Source organism: Tupaia chinensis, unplaced genomic scaffold, assembly GCF_000334495.1.
Source record: "Tupaia chinensis unplaced genomic scaffold, TupChi_1.0 Scaffold000473_1, whole genome shotgun sequence".
In the NCBI taxonomy this organism is placed as follows: Eukaryota; Metazoa; Chordata; class Mammalia; order Scandentia; family Tupaiidae; genus Tupaia; species Tupaia belangeri.
Window position 1 is genome coordinate 2,851,126 of NW_006159982.1, and position 19,749 is coordinate 2,870,874.

The window sequence follows — 19,749 nt, forward strand, 5'->3', positions numbered from 1 at the left end:
ACATCAGGTACTTTTACTAAATACAAAGCTAATTCATGAGTTAAAAGTCAGTAACACTTTTGTTTTGAAAAATGTTTTATATATCAGAGAAAAACATATTACAGTTATGAAAGGGTCAAGCTCATAAAAGCGGCCATGCAAGCTGAGCCATACAAAGTGATTTTAATTATCTATAAGAAAAATTATGGTTGTTTCAGGACCTTTATAGACTTTAAAAATTTCAAAAATACTAAAAACTTCCTACTGCTAGTTATAAAATAAAGGGAAATAAATACTAAAACTAAAATTTATTTAGTAGTCTGATATAAAACATTACAAATTTGAAACTATTTCTTAATTAAAAAAAAAAAAGGCAAGAGGACTTTGGACAGTACTTTCCTTCACCTCATCCTGTAACTTGGCATATTCAATGAGAATCTTCTTTAATGCCGTGCCCAATTGTCACACTCCCTTCTAACTTTCGATCAGCTTCCAACGTTTTAACCTATATGTTTTTTAGTGTTGTGAAGTTTTTTCTGAGATCACTTTCTCCGGGACATTCTCATCCTATTTGTCACAACCACCTTCCTCATTTATGTCAAGTTCATTGTAAATTTTGTTTGTTTGAGAAGTTTTTGCTATAGGGTGCATGCGCTTGCCAGAAAGACAGAGAGAAAGAGAGAGAGAGAGACAGAAAGCGAGAAATCATCCCCCAGGGGGGATGGCTACACCACAATCCCTTCCCCTCTATTCTCCTCTTGGGATCTTGGACACTCATGCACATGCGCCTGGGCGTGAGTTGAAGCCACCGGGTATGGGACTCGAACCTCAGTCAACTACATGGGAGTCCAGCAACATAGCCATTATGCCAACTGCTTGTCCCTGTTATAAGTTCTTCCTACCTGCATAGTCTCTCTTAAACAGCAGTAATGATGATCTCTTCCAGAGCCCTGGTTACGTTTCATTGGAATTTCACTTCCAGTTTTGTCTTTCTATGTAGCACTTTCATCTTTATTAGACTTCTTCTCTTTTTTCTGAGTATCTGTGTTTTTTAGGTGTCATGTGAACTTATCACTGATGAGGAAGCAACACCACCATATCTTCCCTGTTTGTGAATAAACTCAATAATGAATGTGCAGTGGCCAATCACTGACAGACTCTGAAAGAGGAGCCATGATAGTCACTGACCATGCTGTGCATTGGTTATTGACATGCTGGTTGGTAGACTGAAGAGTCAGCAGAGACAGAAAATTAAGTATCCCACATTGCATAGTCCCACATCCTTCAATAGGAATTTTACTCCATTTTTTCTTCATATTTTTCATCAAATAACACTTGACCATTCTGCAATTATTATACATTTAGTTCATTCTAATTTTACTGGAGAGGGCATGGATATAACTGACTATTTTCTTTAAAAAAATATCAGGACCAGCAATTGATGTAATGGCTAGGTCACTGGACTCCCATGTAATCAACCATGGTTTGAGTCCCAGACCTGGTAGCTTAAATTCACGCCAGGCGTGTGTGCATGCATGCCCAAGACCCTGAGAGTAAAATGGAGGAGAAGGGATTATGGCATGCCATCCCCCCGGGGGTGATTTCTCACTTTCTGTCTCTCTGTCTCTTTCTGGTGAGCACACATGCCCTATAGCAAAAACCTCATTTATACTCTTACAAGCAATATTTGAGAATGTTGATGTGCATGTGTGTGTGTGTGTGTGTGTGTTCTGCCCATATAAAACTGTGATTGTTATCCTGTGACTACTTTGATTTTTTTTAAAAGTTTTCATCACTGTTTTAGTGTGTGTGTCTTTGGTTGCTAGTAAAACCAAATATTCTTCCTCTAGTTTTTCATGTAGTCCTTTCTGGAGAACATTTTTACTTTATCTTGCATATTTATTTTTCTTATTGATTTAAAAGACATTAGAATTTTCCTTTTGCCTATAAAACAGTAAATATTTAGATAAAAATTTTCAGTATATATATTTTTTCTAATACTTTGTTAAATATAATTTTCAACATAATATTTTACTTATATAGTAGAGGGGTGATGGTAGGTATATTTGTCTTTTTCTGATTTTAGTGAAAATGTCTTTATTTGTACAATTTTTAAACAATATTGATTTCACACAATTTTTATCATTTTCAGGAACTACTTTCAAACAAAGCTAAATGCATTTAAGAAAAATATTTTGTTAATTTTATTTTTGAAAGTTTTTACTTAGTTATTTGAGCTATTGAACTGATAAAATCTATAATAGGTCAATTGGAATCTGTGATTGCATTCTTAGAATAAACTCAACATCACTAATGGTAAATAGTATGCTAAGCAAAAATCATTTAGTAGCTGTACATTTATAAGATAAATAAGATTTCTGTTTTCATAAACTTATTAAGACAAATAAATCTTAAAATTTTAATAAGTGAGGCCAGCAGGTGGCACAATGGTTAAGGCACTGGACTCCCCACATGGTTGATCACGATTTGAGTCCCAGACCCTGTGGCTTGAAACCACGCCAGGTACATATGTTTTTCATGCACAAAATCCCCAAAGGAAAACTGAGGAGAAAGGATTGTGGTGTGACCATGCCCCGGGGGTAGGGGGTGATTTCTCACTTTCTGTCTTTCCGATGAGCACATGTGTCCTATAGCAAAAATATCTAAAAATAATAAGAAGTAATTAGTATGTATTTGTATTTATAAAGTTAATTTTAATATCTGAATGATTTTTGGGGGGAGGTTTTTGCTCTTGGGTATCTGAATGAATTTTTTTAAACCACATTTTGAATACCCACTAAAACTTATTACATTTTGTCAAATTATTGGGTCATTGGAAAAGTTATATTTTTCTATGCAAAAATGAGTCATGACTTTTCTGATGACCCAACATATTTTATATAGAGTATGGTTAAGTTTAAAATAAATATACACCAGATTTTTGAAAATTATTTTTCTTATACTTCATTGGCTGTGAAATACTTACTGTGACCTTTCTAACATACCCAACATATGCCAGAGTTGCATATTACATAGAAGTCAGGACAGTCCTACCATGTAAACTAATGTTTCCCTATCTATGCATAACAATTATTCTCTGCTTTGTTTCCTTTACTGACATTATTAAAAACTATTTTAATATTAAAACAAATGTAATTTTCTTGTTCCAGTTTTTGTAATACATATTTCATATTTTAGAACAATTTAATGTACTTCATAATCATTATGGGAACAAATTATAGTCAAAAGCATTTTTTTGCTGTTTCCATTTTCCTACTGTTTCACTGGACAGAAGGAAATAAAATAATTTCTTTACAATTTTTAAAAGGAGAAGGAAAAAATTAAGAATTTAATTTTCTAGTATGTTGTCATTTAATGGTACTCTGAAATTTTTACATAGAAACAAAGTGACTTTTTAAAAAATTTAGCTGAGGAATAAAAAAAGTGACGAGAATAAGAATGTAAACATTAGGTCACAATTTTCACATGAGGTGATGCTGCATTCTAATAATTTGTAAAAGAAAACGTTCCTTTATCCTGTGTACAATTAAAAAAAAATCTATAGAAATATCCTTTTGTGAGTAAAGGTTCTTTTTCTCTAAAGCTATTTCTAATCCTCTGGGCTAGAATAGCTGCCTCTCCTCTTCGCCCACAGCACTATATTAATACCTTGATCTTGCTGTTATTAGTCTGAACTGAAATGTTTGGTTTACTTCCATGAATCTTCCAACATTTGCAATTTATTGCTTCTCATACTCACTGTGTCCTACACACAGTAGGAGCATAATAGATAACCATTAAGTTGTTAAATGGAGATTCACATGTAACCATGATCATTAACATCAAAGAAAATCATTCTTGAGGAAATTTAGAGAGCAGACCCAATGTGAACAACTCACAAATGAAGTAATGTTTATGTCATGTCTTCATGATTGGCCGTTAGGAGAGGATCTGCCAAAACTCCGTGAAAGTATAAAAGAAAATATTTCATAAAAGAAAATATTTCATACTGTGGCAATCAGTAGACTATGGTTAAGGTCAGGTCTTTGGCCAAAATATTTAAAGGTGAAGAATTTATCTCTTTAAGTTTTCCTTTACCAGTAATTGCCATATGTAAACCAAATTTATTTCATAGAATCAGAAGTTAGATGCATAAAGTACAAGTCAGACAGCTTAGTTCAATTACTGGCGCTGCACTTACTAACTGTAAAAAGAACTCCATGAAAAGTAATGAGAAACAAATCCTATCAACATTCTGGGAACTATATTGAACATTTAAAATGGGGTATTGCATTGAATCCTCTAGGCCTTGGGACATACAGTATCCCACACATTTGATTTCTGTTTCTTGATTTCCAAGTCCTGTATTCATGTATTATTACCCACGCCTCTTTAAGCTTTATTTTTCCATAACATGGAAGTAATAATACCTGCCTCATTATTGTTGTAGAGACCAAGCACTTACTACAGTACGTGCCACACAGGTAGCCCTTATTAACATTGACTAATATGTTGTCGTTGGATTAACAAGTAAATTTAAGGGGTAAGTAACATGAACAATATCATCGAACAATTACTCCTTGAGTCATTTTACTTCTATAAATCTGTTTTTCATCTCTAAAAGCAAAATAACTCAATTTCTACTTATTATTAATTCAAAATAACTTTAAGATAAGCAGTAATACTTAACTAATGCCCAAAACAAAGCCCAACAGATATGATGCATTCAAGATATAGAAGTTACAAAACAGCGGAGGAGAAAGAAGACATGGGGAGGGGATAAAACATTCAAGCAGGTGTTGATCTCAAGTTCAAGTGGTACCAGTAGTATGTAAGGCTGTCTCAATGTAATATATTGTCTATAACAATTTACAGGGGGTCCTTGTCATAAATGTGGTCTATCATCTGCTTTAGAGGACATGGCCTTTAGAACAGAGCAAGGGGCTAGTAGGTGGTATGGTGGTTAAGGAGCTAGATTCCACATGGCCAACTCCCTAGTTTGAATCCTGGACCCAGTAGCTTGAAAAACACACCAAGCGTGTGTGCTTCCCTGTCCAAAATCTCAAGAAGAGAATGGAGGATGAGGGATTGTGGTGTGGTCATGCCCCACTGGTGAGTAATTCCTCACTTTCTCTGTCTCTTCTGAAGATTCCATACACTCTATGACAAAAAGCTAAAAACATAAAAGAATGGAGCAAGAAGTAATTGATGACTAATTATTATAACTAAAATTTGTACCTGATAAATTTCACCATCTGTGGCTATAAGTATAGCAAAAGCCTTATCTACGCTTACTTTTTAGGAGCTACCAGTTATTATTAACATATAAATATTACGTCTTCCAGTAGGCCTATGTGCAGAGGATATATGCTGTAATTGTAAAATGGGAGATTAGATAAAAATTCACTTTCTGATTCTTTGGGTTTGAGGAAAGAAATGAACTCATTAAGTTCTTTTCCCCAGGTCAATTAGCCAAGCAATTAACTCATTTATAATATTTTAAAAACTCTCTTTCATTGCAAAACTTTGGCCAGTGGCAAAATTTTGCTAGAAGACAATGTTCTAGGTCTGTTGTTTGCTTTATTCAAAATATTCTTATTAAAGAATCTGCACACTCGATGGTGGTGGTATTTTTACTATTCAAGTTGTTTCTTGAATGAAATTGGTGGAAGTGATGATCTGAAACCTGTGGCCCTGCCACGCTGATTACGGATGCAATTTGTCTTCTACAAAACAACTGTTGGCTGTTTGAATTTGGGTTACAGCATATGAATTAGTGGAACAAATCCAGCAAAGGTACTCCTCTGATAACTCTGTGAAGACATTTTCGGTCTTGGATGACAAAATTTTTCAAAAAAATCTCATTTGAGATTTTATCCTTATTGACAACCTAAAAGCCATTACCAAAATGCCTTCTTATAAATAAGATTAGACTTAATGCAATGTCCATGCTCCAAAGACACAATCTTGCTTTCCTTAATATTTAAAATGAACAAGGATTTTTGCCACTCACCTCATAGAGTTGTTTTAGTCCTACTCAATACTTAATACTGAAAATGTCCAGACCTCCTTTATGAGGAATTAAAAATACTTACAGAAATATGAATGTTATGTTTTCCAGAATAAGCAAAGCTTATCATTTATCAACTCTCAGATTGAGTTTTTAAAAAATTATTCTAATACTAATGACAATAATCTGTAAAAAGAAACAACCCAGAAACTATTCCTAAGACAGTTTATTTACTCCATTTAGAAGCAATATTTGCATACATTATATTGGCCCTAGTAATTTCACTGAAAATTAAGTAAAATTTGTTAAAGGTATTTGAGGAAAAAAAGCTATTTGAGAAAGTTTTGCTTTTGGTTTTTGTAGTGGGAGTTTATAAAGATAAGGAAAAATAAATAGGCTAAATATCTTTTTTAGGGGGGGGTTGCTATAGGGTACATGCGCTCGCCAGAAAGAGACAGAGAGACAGAGAAACAGAAAGCGAGAAATCACCCTCCGGGAGGATGGCCATGTCGCAATCCCTTCTCCTCCATTCTCCTCCCAGGATCTTGGGCATGTACACACCCATGCCCAGCATGAGTCTAAACCACCAAGTCCAGGACTCGAACCTCAGTCGAGCTCAGCAACATAGTCATTACACCATCTGCTGTTCCCAAACAGGTTAAATATCTAAAGCAATCAAAAAAATCACCTATCTCAAAAGAAATATAAACATTTATAAACATAAATAGGGAACAACATTCATAATATAATTTGAATTTTAAAACCAATTTTAAAATAATTGGTACAATATTATTTTACTTTCTAGATAAAGGTAGGTTCACCTATAGTGAGATACAACTTTAAGAACACAGAGACAGATACAGATATTTATAATAAATATAAGGCCTGAAAATAAATGTTAGAAATATTTGCAGAGATTGTATGTACTCGTAAGAGACAGACAGACAGATTGAAAGAAAGTAAGAAGGCATAGCCAGAGGGGATGTTCACGCCACAATCCCTTTTTCTTTTTGAATCCCTCTTGGGATTTTGAGTGGACACACCCAAGCACCCAGCATGATTTTCAGACCACCAGGTCTGGAACACAAACTGTGTAGCTGGTTATGTGGGATCCAGCCCTTTAATCTCCATACCACCTGCTGCCCGAGGGGTGAAGATTTTGAGACATGACACCTACATTTCTGTTTTAAGATTCAATTTAACAAATGCACCACTAAATGACACACTGACAACTATTCAGGCCTTTGATCCTAAGAACGATGCTATTATCATTTTGTGTGGTTTACAAAGAAAGATGAAAGAGAAGGAATACTTTGTAACCTATTCTTTGTAAAGTTTCAAGAAACAATTTGGGGTTCCATATTATGGAACTCAAAATAAAGCTGTTTCTTCACAGCTTTCAGATAACACAAGAACTGTGATAAAATGGCAGAAATAATAACTGGTGAGTGCTATATGAATCACTGTAGAATTTCTGTCCATCTTTTCTATCAATTAAAGGTTTTATTTAAATCTAGAAATATGTTTATACCACACATTTAAAAATAAATTTTTTTTTGAGAGATTTTCACTGTAGGGCACGTGCGCTTGCCAGACAGACAGAGACAGACATAGAGACAGAAAGCGAGAAATCACCCCCCAGGGGGGATGGTCACGCCGCAATCCCTTCTCCTCCATTCTCCTCTCGGGATCTTGGGCACGCACACACACGCGCCCGGCGTGAGTTTTAAGCCACCGGGTCCGGGACACGAACCGCGGTCTTTGCTGTAGGCTGCATGCACTCATCAGAGACAGAGAAAGAGACAGGAGATGTGCGAAAGCACCTCCCCTCCCTCCCCAGGAGGATGGCCAAACCACAGTCCCTTTCCTCCCCTCTCCTCTTGGGATTTGGGGCACACACAAACGTGACCAGTGTGTTTTTCAAGCTGCTGGCTCTAAGGCTCAAACCACACAGTCAACCTTGTGAGATCCAGCCACTTTAACCACTGCATCACCAGCTGACCCTACCCCTTATATTTTATGCAGCCCCCAAAACTAACGGCTTTGTATATAACGTTTTTTCATCTTCGTTCGATCATTTGTCACTTTCAATTATGTTTTAGTTTCTTCCATAGCAACTGGATCCCTCCTGATATGTCCCTGGGTGCTCAAATTATAAGATTAGACAATGGCAATATGCGGGTCAAGGACCTTTATGACTGATCTACTTAACTGCCCTCATTTTGATAGCTTACAGGCTACTAATCAACTCCACCAAGTTGCAGCCAAGTACTTAGGCATATTCAGGTAGAGAATCATAGAATAATCATTGTCTAGAAGACACTGATTAAATTTATTTTAGTATATAATATTCTAATAATGCACAATGACATTCCTATCTTCTGGATCATTAAACTGGAATACAATGTTCTTTTGTTACTATTGCAGACTAGCAAAGACAATCTTTCAAAGATAGTCCATAAGCCTCAAAGCATTTTTATCAACTTGACTCCTATAACTCAATTTCTGCATCCATGCATTCATTCACTTATTTATGCTTTAGTGTTTGCTATAGTGTACATGCACTTGGGGCAGGGAGGGAAAGTGAGAAATGATGCCCCGCCCAGGGTGGATGCCATGCTGCAATTTCTTCTCCATTATCCTCTTGGAATTTGGGGCATGCATGCAAACACACACACACACACACACACACACACACACTGTGTTTTTCAAGCCACCAGGTTTGGGACTCAAACCATGCACTTGGTCATAAGGGATCCAGCCACCTTAATCACCACACCACTGGCTGGCCCTGTCATTTTTTTCCTAATACATCAAATTTATAGATAGTGAAAACTACATAAAGGAAACTTTTTAGTTAACTATAGGGGGAACTCATTTATTCAGTTACTTACCCAACGATACTAAATGTCTATTATGTATCTTTGAAGAAAGGAACAAGAAAATGTCTTTTGTTGGAGGCAGGGAGAGATTCTTCCTACATGGAGAATTCACAGGAGCACCCTCAGTGTTCAATACTCTCAATATGCTAGGAAACCTTTTGTTTTGTTTTGTTTTGTTTTAAGAGAGATTTTTGCCATAGGGTACATGTACTCACTGGAGAGACAAAGACAGAAAGTGGGAAATCATCCTTCAGGGGCATGACCACACCTCAATCCACTCTCCTCCATTCTCCTTTTGGGATTTTGGACATGCACGTAAACATGTCCAGAGTGAGTTTCAAGTTACAGGGTCCAGGACTCGAACTGCAATCGACCATGTGGGAATCCCAGCAACATTACCATCTACTGAGCCAAAAGCTTAAGTTTATGGTGATGCCCATGAGTCATCAAAACGACTTGTCTTCCACATTCCACAGGTTAAGAAAACAGAAAAAGAATTTATTTTTGAATCATGTCCAAAAGTAGATTAAAATACTTTTACATCTTTATTTTAAAAATTCACATTTAGGGAACCAGCAGTTAGCGTAATGGCTATGTCGCTGGACTCACACGTAGTCGACCGTGGTTCACGTCCCGGACCCGGTGGCTTAAAACTCACGCCGGGCGCGTGTGCATGCGTGCCCAAAATCCCGAGAGGAGAATGGAGGAGAAGGGATTGTGGCATGACCATCCCCCCTGGGGGGTGATTTCTCTCTTTCTGTCTCTATGTCTCTCTCTGTCTGTCTGGTGAGTGCACGCGCCCTATAGCGAAAATCTCTCAAAAAAAAAATTCACATCTAGAAAATATTAAATAATCCCAATAATTGTAAACAAACTAAATAATCCTTTATTTTTTCTTAAGTCTATTACATACCATCTGAGCTAAAATTTTAGTGGCACAAAGGACAATTATGAATGATGCCTTATTAAGCACTTTCAGAGAAAATAGCATTCTTGTCTTTATTCTTTAAACTACTACAGTTAGTACAGACTATATTAGTTCATCTACTTATCAGGGTTTTTTTATTAGACTCTAAGATTCAAGTAGGAACTAGATCTTACTAATCTAACAAATCCCAGCATAATGACTAGAACACTGTAATTACGCAATAAACGTTTGTCACAGAGAAAAAAATGAATGCACAAATGAGTGAATAAATGAATGGAAGATGAAATAAGAATATATTTTTATCAGTGAATTCATTTTTTTTTCATTCCTCGGTCTAGCAAATAGAAAAGAAGAAAAGAAAATGTTCTACCCACAGTAAGATGTCTACAGACATCTTTTCCTAGGCAATGCAGGCAATGCGATATTATTATACCCAGGGACACACGTGCAATTTTGTTTCACTTGGTGGTGCGGCATATGCTACTCTAGCAAGGCTGGCTCTACATGGAGACTGCAGGTTCCATTCCCTGGGGGACTGGTGTATGCCAGGAGTATATGCCCACAGTCCTGATGGGCTGGGAAGAATGCAGGGCTGGGGGTGTTTGCAGTGAGCCCCTACTGTACACAATACTAGTTGTCTTTCTTTCTCTGTCTCGACTGAAGAAGAAAATAGAAAAACTTAAAAAAAAGAAAATGCTACGGTGTATAGAGTCAGACCCAAGTGCTTTTTTAACAGAAGACTAAATCTTTCCAACAATATATTAAATAGGAGTTCTATTACCTCTATTCTACAGATGAGAAAACTGAGGAGTAGAGGAAGAGATTTAATAATCTTCTAAAGTCACCCACTTCAGTGTAAACTAGAAAGTAACAATTTCTGAGAATGTTTATTTTTTATCACTTATTCTTTATGCTCAGAAGTGCTAGCGCATAGCAGGCACTCAATTTGTATATCCAGAGGGTCTCCTTCAGATCCCTTGCTCATCACCATGTTTCATACTGGCTCCAAGGACAGATATAGTCTTGGAGAACAGGAGGCTGGAGTGGATTTACCGTGGCTCCATCCATCCTCTTTCTGCTCTGAGTCTGAACTAGACAGTGGAGCCCTAGAAATGCCTTTCATTCCTAGCTGAAAACTCAGGGACCTGTTGGCAGTTCCTGTGTGTGAGTGAAGTGGAGGAAGGCAATGTGTTTCCAAGTGAGAGACTGTAAAATGCTCACTCTTGAGAGGTCAGTACAGTATTGTACTACTTACTGAACTAAAAGAGGCAATTAAACTCTTCCCAAATGGTCTACAGGAACTGGAGGCCCTCTGAAAGTCTGAAAATGTTTCCTTTCTCATCAGAAGCCAGCCCCACATTTTGGAAATTCTAAGAGCCTAAGTCTCTAATAATAGTAATTGTTCTCAGGCTCTATTCATGGCTTCTCCTTTGCCTTGGAAGTAGCAGTTCGATTGTAATTCTAATGATGCAGTTGCAGTGTAATTTCTTTTGTCCCTTAGATAGAGAAATCATCTTTACAAACATAAAGACTTTAGTGGACGTATCTACCTTTTTTCCAATAGAAGTTTCTCTGAGTAACTGTAATAGCAAAGGTCTTATTCAAAGGTAAATTAACAAACTTGTTAATTTATTAGCAATGACAGATTTGGGGTGGGAGGGGCATAGAAAAAGCTCCCAATTATAGAAAGAATCTAGTTAGAAAATGGCTCAGTGCTTCGCACCCGGTAGGTGATCAATATATATTTGATGAATACGAGTGAATGACCTAATAGACTCTGCATTTATGACATGTTATAGGACTGTATCTTAATATGACTAGAATTTAACTGAAGAGTAATATTAAAGGTCAAAGGTAAATGTAATAATATTTTACTTCCAAATTTTTACCTATGGATTATTGTGTAATTTCAATTAGCAAATCCAAAACAATTACCAAACTTTACCATTGAGAAGACAGAAACTATCATATATTTATTCTTCATTGACATATTTATTTTTCAGTAATTATCTGTCTCCTGGCTAGAAAATCTTACACACTTAAAGTATCTACAGATACAATGTACTCACCTGCTCTCTAGGTACTGAAATTAATAGCATAAATTAAATGACTACTAATACTATTGGATGATACTGATCAGACATAGGTGGCAATACAATGATCAGAAACAATTAACCACATAGCCTATATGACATTTCAACTATTAATATGCTGTGGCTACTTTTACAAACGTTCTGATTCATGAACCTTCAAGTCTAATTCCACAGGCTAAGTGAAATGGAGGTTTGGAAAATCATCCAATAAAACAACTTTTAATCACATAGAACAAGATAGACGTTTGGAAAAACAGAATATAGGCAGAACTACATATAGGACAATTCTTCAGTTGACACATTGTATATATCACTGGTTGTCTATGTATTTTTTTAAAAGTTTATTTCAAGAGCTAGAGAGACCCAACCCCAGTAGGATTTTGACCCACTCCCAGCCTTCAGGCAGCCTGGGATCAGGAGTGAACATGTGCTTGGCATACCAAGAGAGGTCTCCGGACTTGAAAGGGGAACCTTCCCATGGGGGCTGCCTCACAGAGTGTAGCATTTCACCACTGTGCCGCTGCCTTTCTGGCCTGTATCTATGGAGTTTTAAGCATGAGTTCCTGATTGTGTATCTTGGGAAGACTGACCTATCTATGTCTAATGGTCAAACAAGGCTGAACTATCTGCATGAGAGGATCTGGAGTCTTACTTGTCAATTTTGACACTGTGTATTGATTTTTTCTTCTTCCTGCTGCCTTTAAAAAATTCCTTCTTTCTGTTTAATTATGGAATTTATATAAAACACTAAGTAGAAAAAAACATGTGGACACAGCACATTCCCTAAGAGTCCAGAAGGAGCACTTCGAGCATTGTCCAAGTTTATGGATAGTGGCTGAGCCAAAGTGATTCTATTTTTATTGCAACCATAATAATTAAACTCTATTGATATTCCAAGAAATATGACCTGGAATAGAAATCACATTTGTATAAAATAACCTGCACTAATTTTTAAAGAAACTCAATGAAGAAACAATGGATTCATATTAATATACTCTTCACATGTAACTCTTGAAAAAATATATACCATACAGATGAATTCGTATATTGAGAAGCATAACACATTACTGCTATCTTTTAATTTGAAGGTTTTTTAAAACTTAACTGACATAAAAGCCATTTGAGTTACTACCTGGATGTAAAATCATCTTATAATGGAAATGTCAAGTCTTAGACTTGAGGAACCAGCAGTTAGTGTAATGGCTATATCGCTGGAGTCTCATGTAGCTGACCGCGGTTCGAATCCCGGACCTGGTGGCTTAAACTCAAGCTGGGCACGTGTGCATGTATGCCCAAGATCCTGAGAGGAGAATGGAGGAGAAGGGATTGCGGTGTGGCCATCCCCCCCCAGGGGGTGATTTCTCGCTTTCTGTCTCTCTGTCTCTCTCTGTCTGTCTGGAGCGTGCACGTGCCCTATAGCAAAAAACTCTCTCTCAAAAAAAAAATTCTTAGACTTGAGTGCTACATTAGTAAATAAATAAATCCTTTTACTAGTACTGCTGCATTTAAAATTTTCAAGATTTAAAATGTCTGTGATATTTATATTATTCGTTAATTACTAATTGTCAGCCTAAATAATTTGTTTGCTCTAAAGTCATCTCCATTTATTATCGTAATTAGTTTCTGCCAGGGAATCTTTTCTGAATTTCACAAATGAAGGTCCTTCAATATTTTCAAATACTTGCATCTGTAATCAAGACATAATAGCTGTACACTAGCATAATACTCTACACATGGAAGACATTTAATAAATATTTGTTGAATGAAGAAAGCTAGCAAATGATCAATCTTCACAGTGGAATTATAAGCATGTGCAGTAATTGTGAATTTAATAATAGTTATCCCATACTGAATAGAATCACCTCCACTCTGTCTTTAGCAGTAGGTGATATATTCTTGATAGAATAATAAATCAACTATATTTTAGAAAAATTATATTAAAATATTTTAGATAAATGTATAAGATGAACAAATATACAGATTTTTTTTTTGAGAGGTTTTTCGCTATAGGGCATGTGCACTCGCCAGACAGACAGAGAGAGACATAGAGACAGAAAGCGAGAAATCACCCCCCAGGGGGGGATGGTCATGCCGCAATCCCTTCTCCTCCATTCTCCTCTCGGGATCTTGGGCACACACACACACACACGCACGGCATGAGTTCTAAGCCACCGGGTCTGGGACGCGAACCGTGGTTGACTACGTGGGAGTCCAGCGACATAGTCATTACGCTAACTGCTGGTTCCCCAAATATACAGATTTTTAAGAATCACACAATTCTAGTCTTTAACCACCAACTTAAAAAAACAGGACACTACCTGGGACCAGCAGGTGGCATAATGGTTATGTCACTGGACTCCCATGTAGTTGACTGTGGTTTGAGTCTCAGACCCAGTGGCTTAAAACTCATGCCGGGCATGTGTGTGTGTGCATGCCCAAAATCCTGGAGGAGAATAGAGGAGAGGGGATTGTGGCATGACCATCCACCAGTAGGGTGATTTCTCACTTTCTGTCTGTCTCTCTCCAGTAAGCGCACATGCCCTATAGTAAAATTCTCTCTCTTAAAAACAAACTAACTAAGAAAAACAGGACACTACCATCCACATCCCACCCTACCAACATCTGAATTTAGTAATATTAATTCACTAACATTTCTTTTTTTATTTAATTGCCAGAGGATGCGTGCATTCACCAGAGATAGAGAGACAGAGAGAGAGAGATGGGGAAGCAAGAAAGAACCTTTCAATTTGGCATGGCCATGCTGTATTCCCTTTTCTGTTTCTTCATCCTATCAGATTTTAGACACATGTGCATGCGTGTACCTGTTGTGTTTTTAGAGCACAAGCCAACAAGAATGGGTTTCAAACAATGGTGGCCATATTGGATCAGGCTCCCTTAACCAATAAGGGCTGGCGCATAAGTGATATTTCACATTTACACTTCATATTTATGTATCACTTAATGACACAGTATTATTTCCATGTCTTTAAAATGTACATAAATGGTAAACTGTGTATTATTCTAAAACACTTTTGCTTTTGCACTCATGATTATTTAAGAAGTCTGGTCATGGCGACGCCACAGCTATACCCGTTCCTATCTGCTGATGTAAGCACTCCATTTAGATGTCCACAAGTCGTTTTCCACAATGGCGGCACCTACCAGTGGTGCCAACTGCTAGCACCTGAAATGTTCAGATTTATTCATCTTTGTGAGTTTAAAATCAGTATGTTATTTCATAGTTTTATTAGTTTACTGATAGTAAAGTTGCAAATGTTTTTAAACGTACCTTTTAGTAGAAACTTACGGCTTATTCTACAAATTATTATTCATTTATTTTTTTCTATTTTTTGATTACAATAGCAATTGTAAATTACTTGACTTAAAGTTACCTTTGTCAGTTTTATGTGACGCATTAATAATGTTAACTGCTATTCTGTAGTTTTAAATAAAAAAACAAAAGTCACAGGATGATTAGAAAAAAAATTTAAGATCTTTGCCTTAGGGCACATGTGCTCACCAGAATGAGAGAGAGAAAAAGAGAGAGAGAGACAGTGAGAGGGAAAGTAAGAAATCATCCCACAGGGGAGATGGCCAAGTTGCAATCCTTTCTTCTCCATTCTGCTCCCAGAATCTTGGGCACACACACACACACGTGCCCAATGTGAGTTTCAAATGACTGGTTCCAGGATTCAAACCACTGTCTGCCAAATGGGAGGGTGTCCAGTGACATAACTGTTCATAACTGTTACACCATATGCTGGTTCCAAAAGTTTCTTATTTTATATGTAGCAGTATTTATCAATTTCGTCCTTTATAATTTATGCTTCAGGTATCCAGAAGTCATGAGGGCATACTTTGTTTTCCATAGAAAACGTTAAAGTACTTTTTGAAATTTAGATGCCTACTTTGCATGGAAATTGATTTCTGTTTATGGCATAAACAAAATAAGTTACAAGTCCACCTTTTCATATAAAAAATAAATTTTTCTAAAACTATTCATTAAACAGTATACTATTTCCCCCACAAATCAGACATTCCATTTTCCATGTATTAATAATCTGTGAATGCTTAAATCATTATCTTGTCTTAATTATCACATCTTCAAAATAAGATTTGATATCAGGTAAAACTAACTATTCTTACTGTCTTCTTCACATTTATATGTATTTTTGTTCCCCTAATCATAATCATGTTAGAATCTATTTGTGAAGCTACAGGAAAAAACTGTATTAATATTTTGATTGGAATTGGATTGAATTTATATGAAATTGTGGACAACTGGCATCTTTGTAATATTAAATCATCCTTTACATAAATATAATATAGATGTCCGATACTTTAGTCCTTGAAATATTTAATATTTTTTCTCTATATTTCTCATTATATTTTCCTTTAAGGAGTATAGTTATTACCTTTTTAAACAATTTTCTGTTGCAATTGATTTCCATGTAGCTATTTTTGTATTTACAGCAGCTACCTTATTAAACTCTTCTAGGTTCTCATCATTAAATACGATGTAGGTTTCTGTACATCTCTATCAAGTTGAGGAAGTTCCTCTCTATTCCTGATCTGCTGAGAGCTTTTATCATGAAAGGGCATTAGATTTTGTCAAATGCTTTTGATGCATCCATTGATAAAATTGTTATTTTTCATTTTTAGCCAATTGATGTGATGGATTATATTTGCTGATTTTTGAATGTTGAACCAGTTTTGCATAACTGGGATACATCCCACTTGGTTGTGGTGAATAATGGTTGTATATAATTCATGTATGTAATGTAATTGTTGGATCCATTTGACCAATATTTTCTTGAAGTTGTTCTTTTTTGTTTTTGTCTTAATTAGGTTTTTGCCATAAGATATATATACTCCCAGAAGAGAGACATAGAGAAGGAAAGTGAGAAACCATCCTCCTAAGGAGGATGGCTACGCCACAATCCTTTCTCTTCCATTCTTCTCTTGGGATTTTGGGCATGTGTGCACACACACAAATACACACACGGCATGATTTTCAAACAGCCAGGTCTGGGATTTAAACTGTGGTCAGTCATGTGGGAGTTCAGCACCTTAACCACCACACCACCTCTTGGCCCCTTGTTGAGTATTTTTGCATCTATACTTATGAATGGTATTGGTCTATAATTTTCTTCCCTTGTAATATTTTTTGTTTGGTATTAGGGTAATGTTAAAATAGAATTATTTGAATTTTGTGTTTTTTTTTTTAATCTAATCTAACAATTTTTGTCTTTTGGTTAGTACATTTAGACCACTGATGGTACAAATAATTAAATGTAGAGTTGGATTAAGATCTAGCATATTTGTTATTGTTTTCTATTGTCCATATGATTTGTTCCTACTTTTGTTTTCTACTCCTTTTCTGCCTTTTGTGTTTTAACCAGTGTTTTTGATGATCCCATTTTCTACTCTTTCTTAGCCAAGCAAAGATAGATAAATATATATATATATATATAGTGTGTATGTGTACATATATATATGTATATGTGTGTGTGTATATATATATATTTCCCCCCAGGGGTTGTCTTAGAGTTTGTAATATACATTTACATCCAATAAAAATACACCTTTGAGTAATGTTACACTGTTCCAAGGATGGTGCAAGTAGCTTACAGAAATCAAATATTCCTAGTTCCTCCTTTCTGTCCCTTTATCATTGCTGTTATTCACTAGTATATAACCAATAATCAGTACACTGTTGCCATTATTAGCTTCAAGTGTTATCTGCTAGATCAATTAGTAAGAGAAAATTCTTATTTTATCTTCTCTTATTTCTTCTCTTTATGTAGATTGGAGTTTTCTAAACTATTATATTGTTTCCTCGGTGTGAGGAACTTCTCAATGTTCTTTCAAGGGAGGTCTACTTGCAACAAATTCCCTTAACGTTTTGTTTGTCTCAGAAATTCTTTATTATCCTTTACTTTTAGAGGACAATTTGGCCAGGTACAGAATTCTAGGTGTCTCTCTGTCTCTCTCTCCTCATCCTCTCACTCTGATCTATTCAATTCCACTTTCTTTCTTGCATGTTTTCTAAGGAGAAGTAGGATTTAATTTTTTCTTTGCACTTCTATGAGGCAATTGTTAATCTCTGGGATCCTCTCTCATTGGCTCCTAAAGATATTCTCTATGTGTAGGTATAGGGGTTTGTGGTGTTTTTTCTGTGGGGTTTTCTTGTGGGGCTTTTTTGGGGGGAGGCTGGCATTTATCCTGGTGTTCAGTGAACTTTCTAGATCTATGGTCTATATATAAAATTAATTTATGGACACTAAGTCATTATTGCATCAAATATTTCCTGTGTTCCTTCCTCTCCTCTTATTGGTTGACCTACTGTATATATTCACATCCTTTGCAGCTCTCCCACCATTCTTGACTATTCTGCTCCCCTTTTTTTCTCTTTACCTTTTTATTTTGTACTTTCTATGAACATACCCTTAAACTCCAAGATTCTTTTCTCAGCTGTATCCAGTCTACTACTGAGGCAATTAAAAGTGTCCTTCATTTCTATTACAGTGTTTTTGATTTCTAACATTCCTTTCTGATTCTCAGAGTTTTCATCTTTTCTGTTTCTATTACCATCTTTACTTGCATGTAGTCTACTTCTTTAATTAAAGCTCTTGGCATATTGACCATAGATCTTTTAAGTTCTAATAATTCCAACATCATTGTCATATCCAAGTCTGGTTCTTATGCCTGCTGACCATTTTTTCTTTTTTTGCACCTTTTAGTATGCTTTATTATTTTTCATTCAGAGCCAGAAAGGCTGTACTGGGTAAAAGGAACTCTGGTAAAGAAGCCTTTATTGATGTGGTGGTAAGGTGTGGGAAGACAGGAAGTGTTCTAAAGCCTCATGATTAACTTTCAGTTCTTAATGAGCTGGTGCCCATGGACTGTGAACTTCACAATTACAGTCATGGGTCTGTCTTGAACAATGGGAATATGTTCTGAGGAATGCATTATTAGGTAACTCTGCTGTGTGAATACCATAGAGTGTGCATACAGAAACCTGCATAGTACAGCCTACTACATGCCTAGACTATATGCTATAGTTTATTGCTTTTAGGCTACAAACTGTACAGCCTGGTGCAGTATTACATACCACAATTATTACACAGTGGTATTTGCATATCTAAACACACCAAACATAGAAAAGTTGGCAATAAAAATGCAGCATAAAAAATGGTACATTTATATAGGGCGCTTACTATTAATGAAATTTGCCAGACTTGCAGTTGTTATGATTGGTCACTAAATGAACCGTGAGTGAATGTGAAGGCCTTGAACATAGCCTACTGTAGACTTTATCAGCACTGTACTTAGGCTATACTAATTTAATTTTTTTTCTTTCTTCAACAATATATTAGGCTTAGCTTACGTTTTGTGCCACTGGAAGGGCCATGATAAACAAAATCACATGAGACTAAATCAAACACAAGAGAAGCTGATACAATCAGAAGAGGCTGTAAACACGAGCTGTCCACTGTCTATTGGCTTCTAATGTGACTACTGAGAAGTACAGTATCATTAGTTTCTTATATATTCATGTCTTAGTCTTCTGTTGGGCTGCTTTAGAATCTACTCAGTTTTTGGTGATCTTCGGATTTATTATATTGTACTTATGTATGCATTTCTTTTTCTTAACCTCCTTGGGAGTAAAAAAATAATTTTACTTCTCAAGTTTGGAAAATTCTTTGCTCCTACCCTTTCAAATATTATCTTTGTTATTTTTATATTTTAATGATTTCTACTTGTTTCTTTTGTAAGGTTGTCTTAATTTATTCTCATGCTCATAACTTCTTTTTCAAGTTTGCAACCTACAACTCAAAAGTGTTTATGTATATG

The 19,749-nt window shown here is 36.0% G+C and overlaps 1 protein-coding gene across 1 annotated transcript in view; it reads right to left on the bottom strand.

Moving 5' to 3' along the window:
- USH2A (usherin) overlaps positions 1–19,749 on the bottom strand; it is an 819,384-nt gene that overhangs the window by 696,721 nt on the left and 102,914 nt on the right. The gene's annotated exons all lie outside the window — the stretch shown is intronic.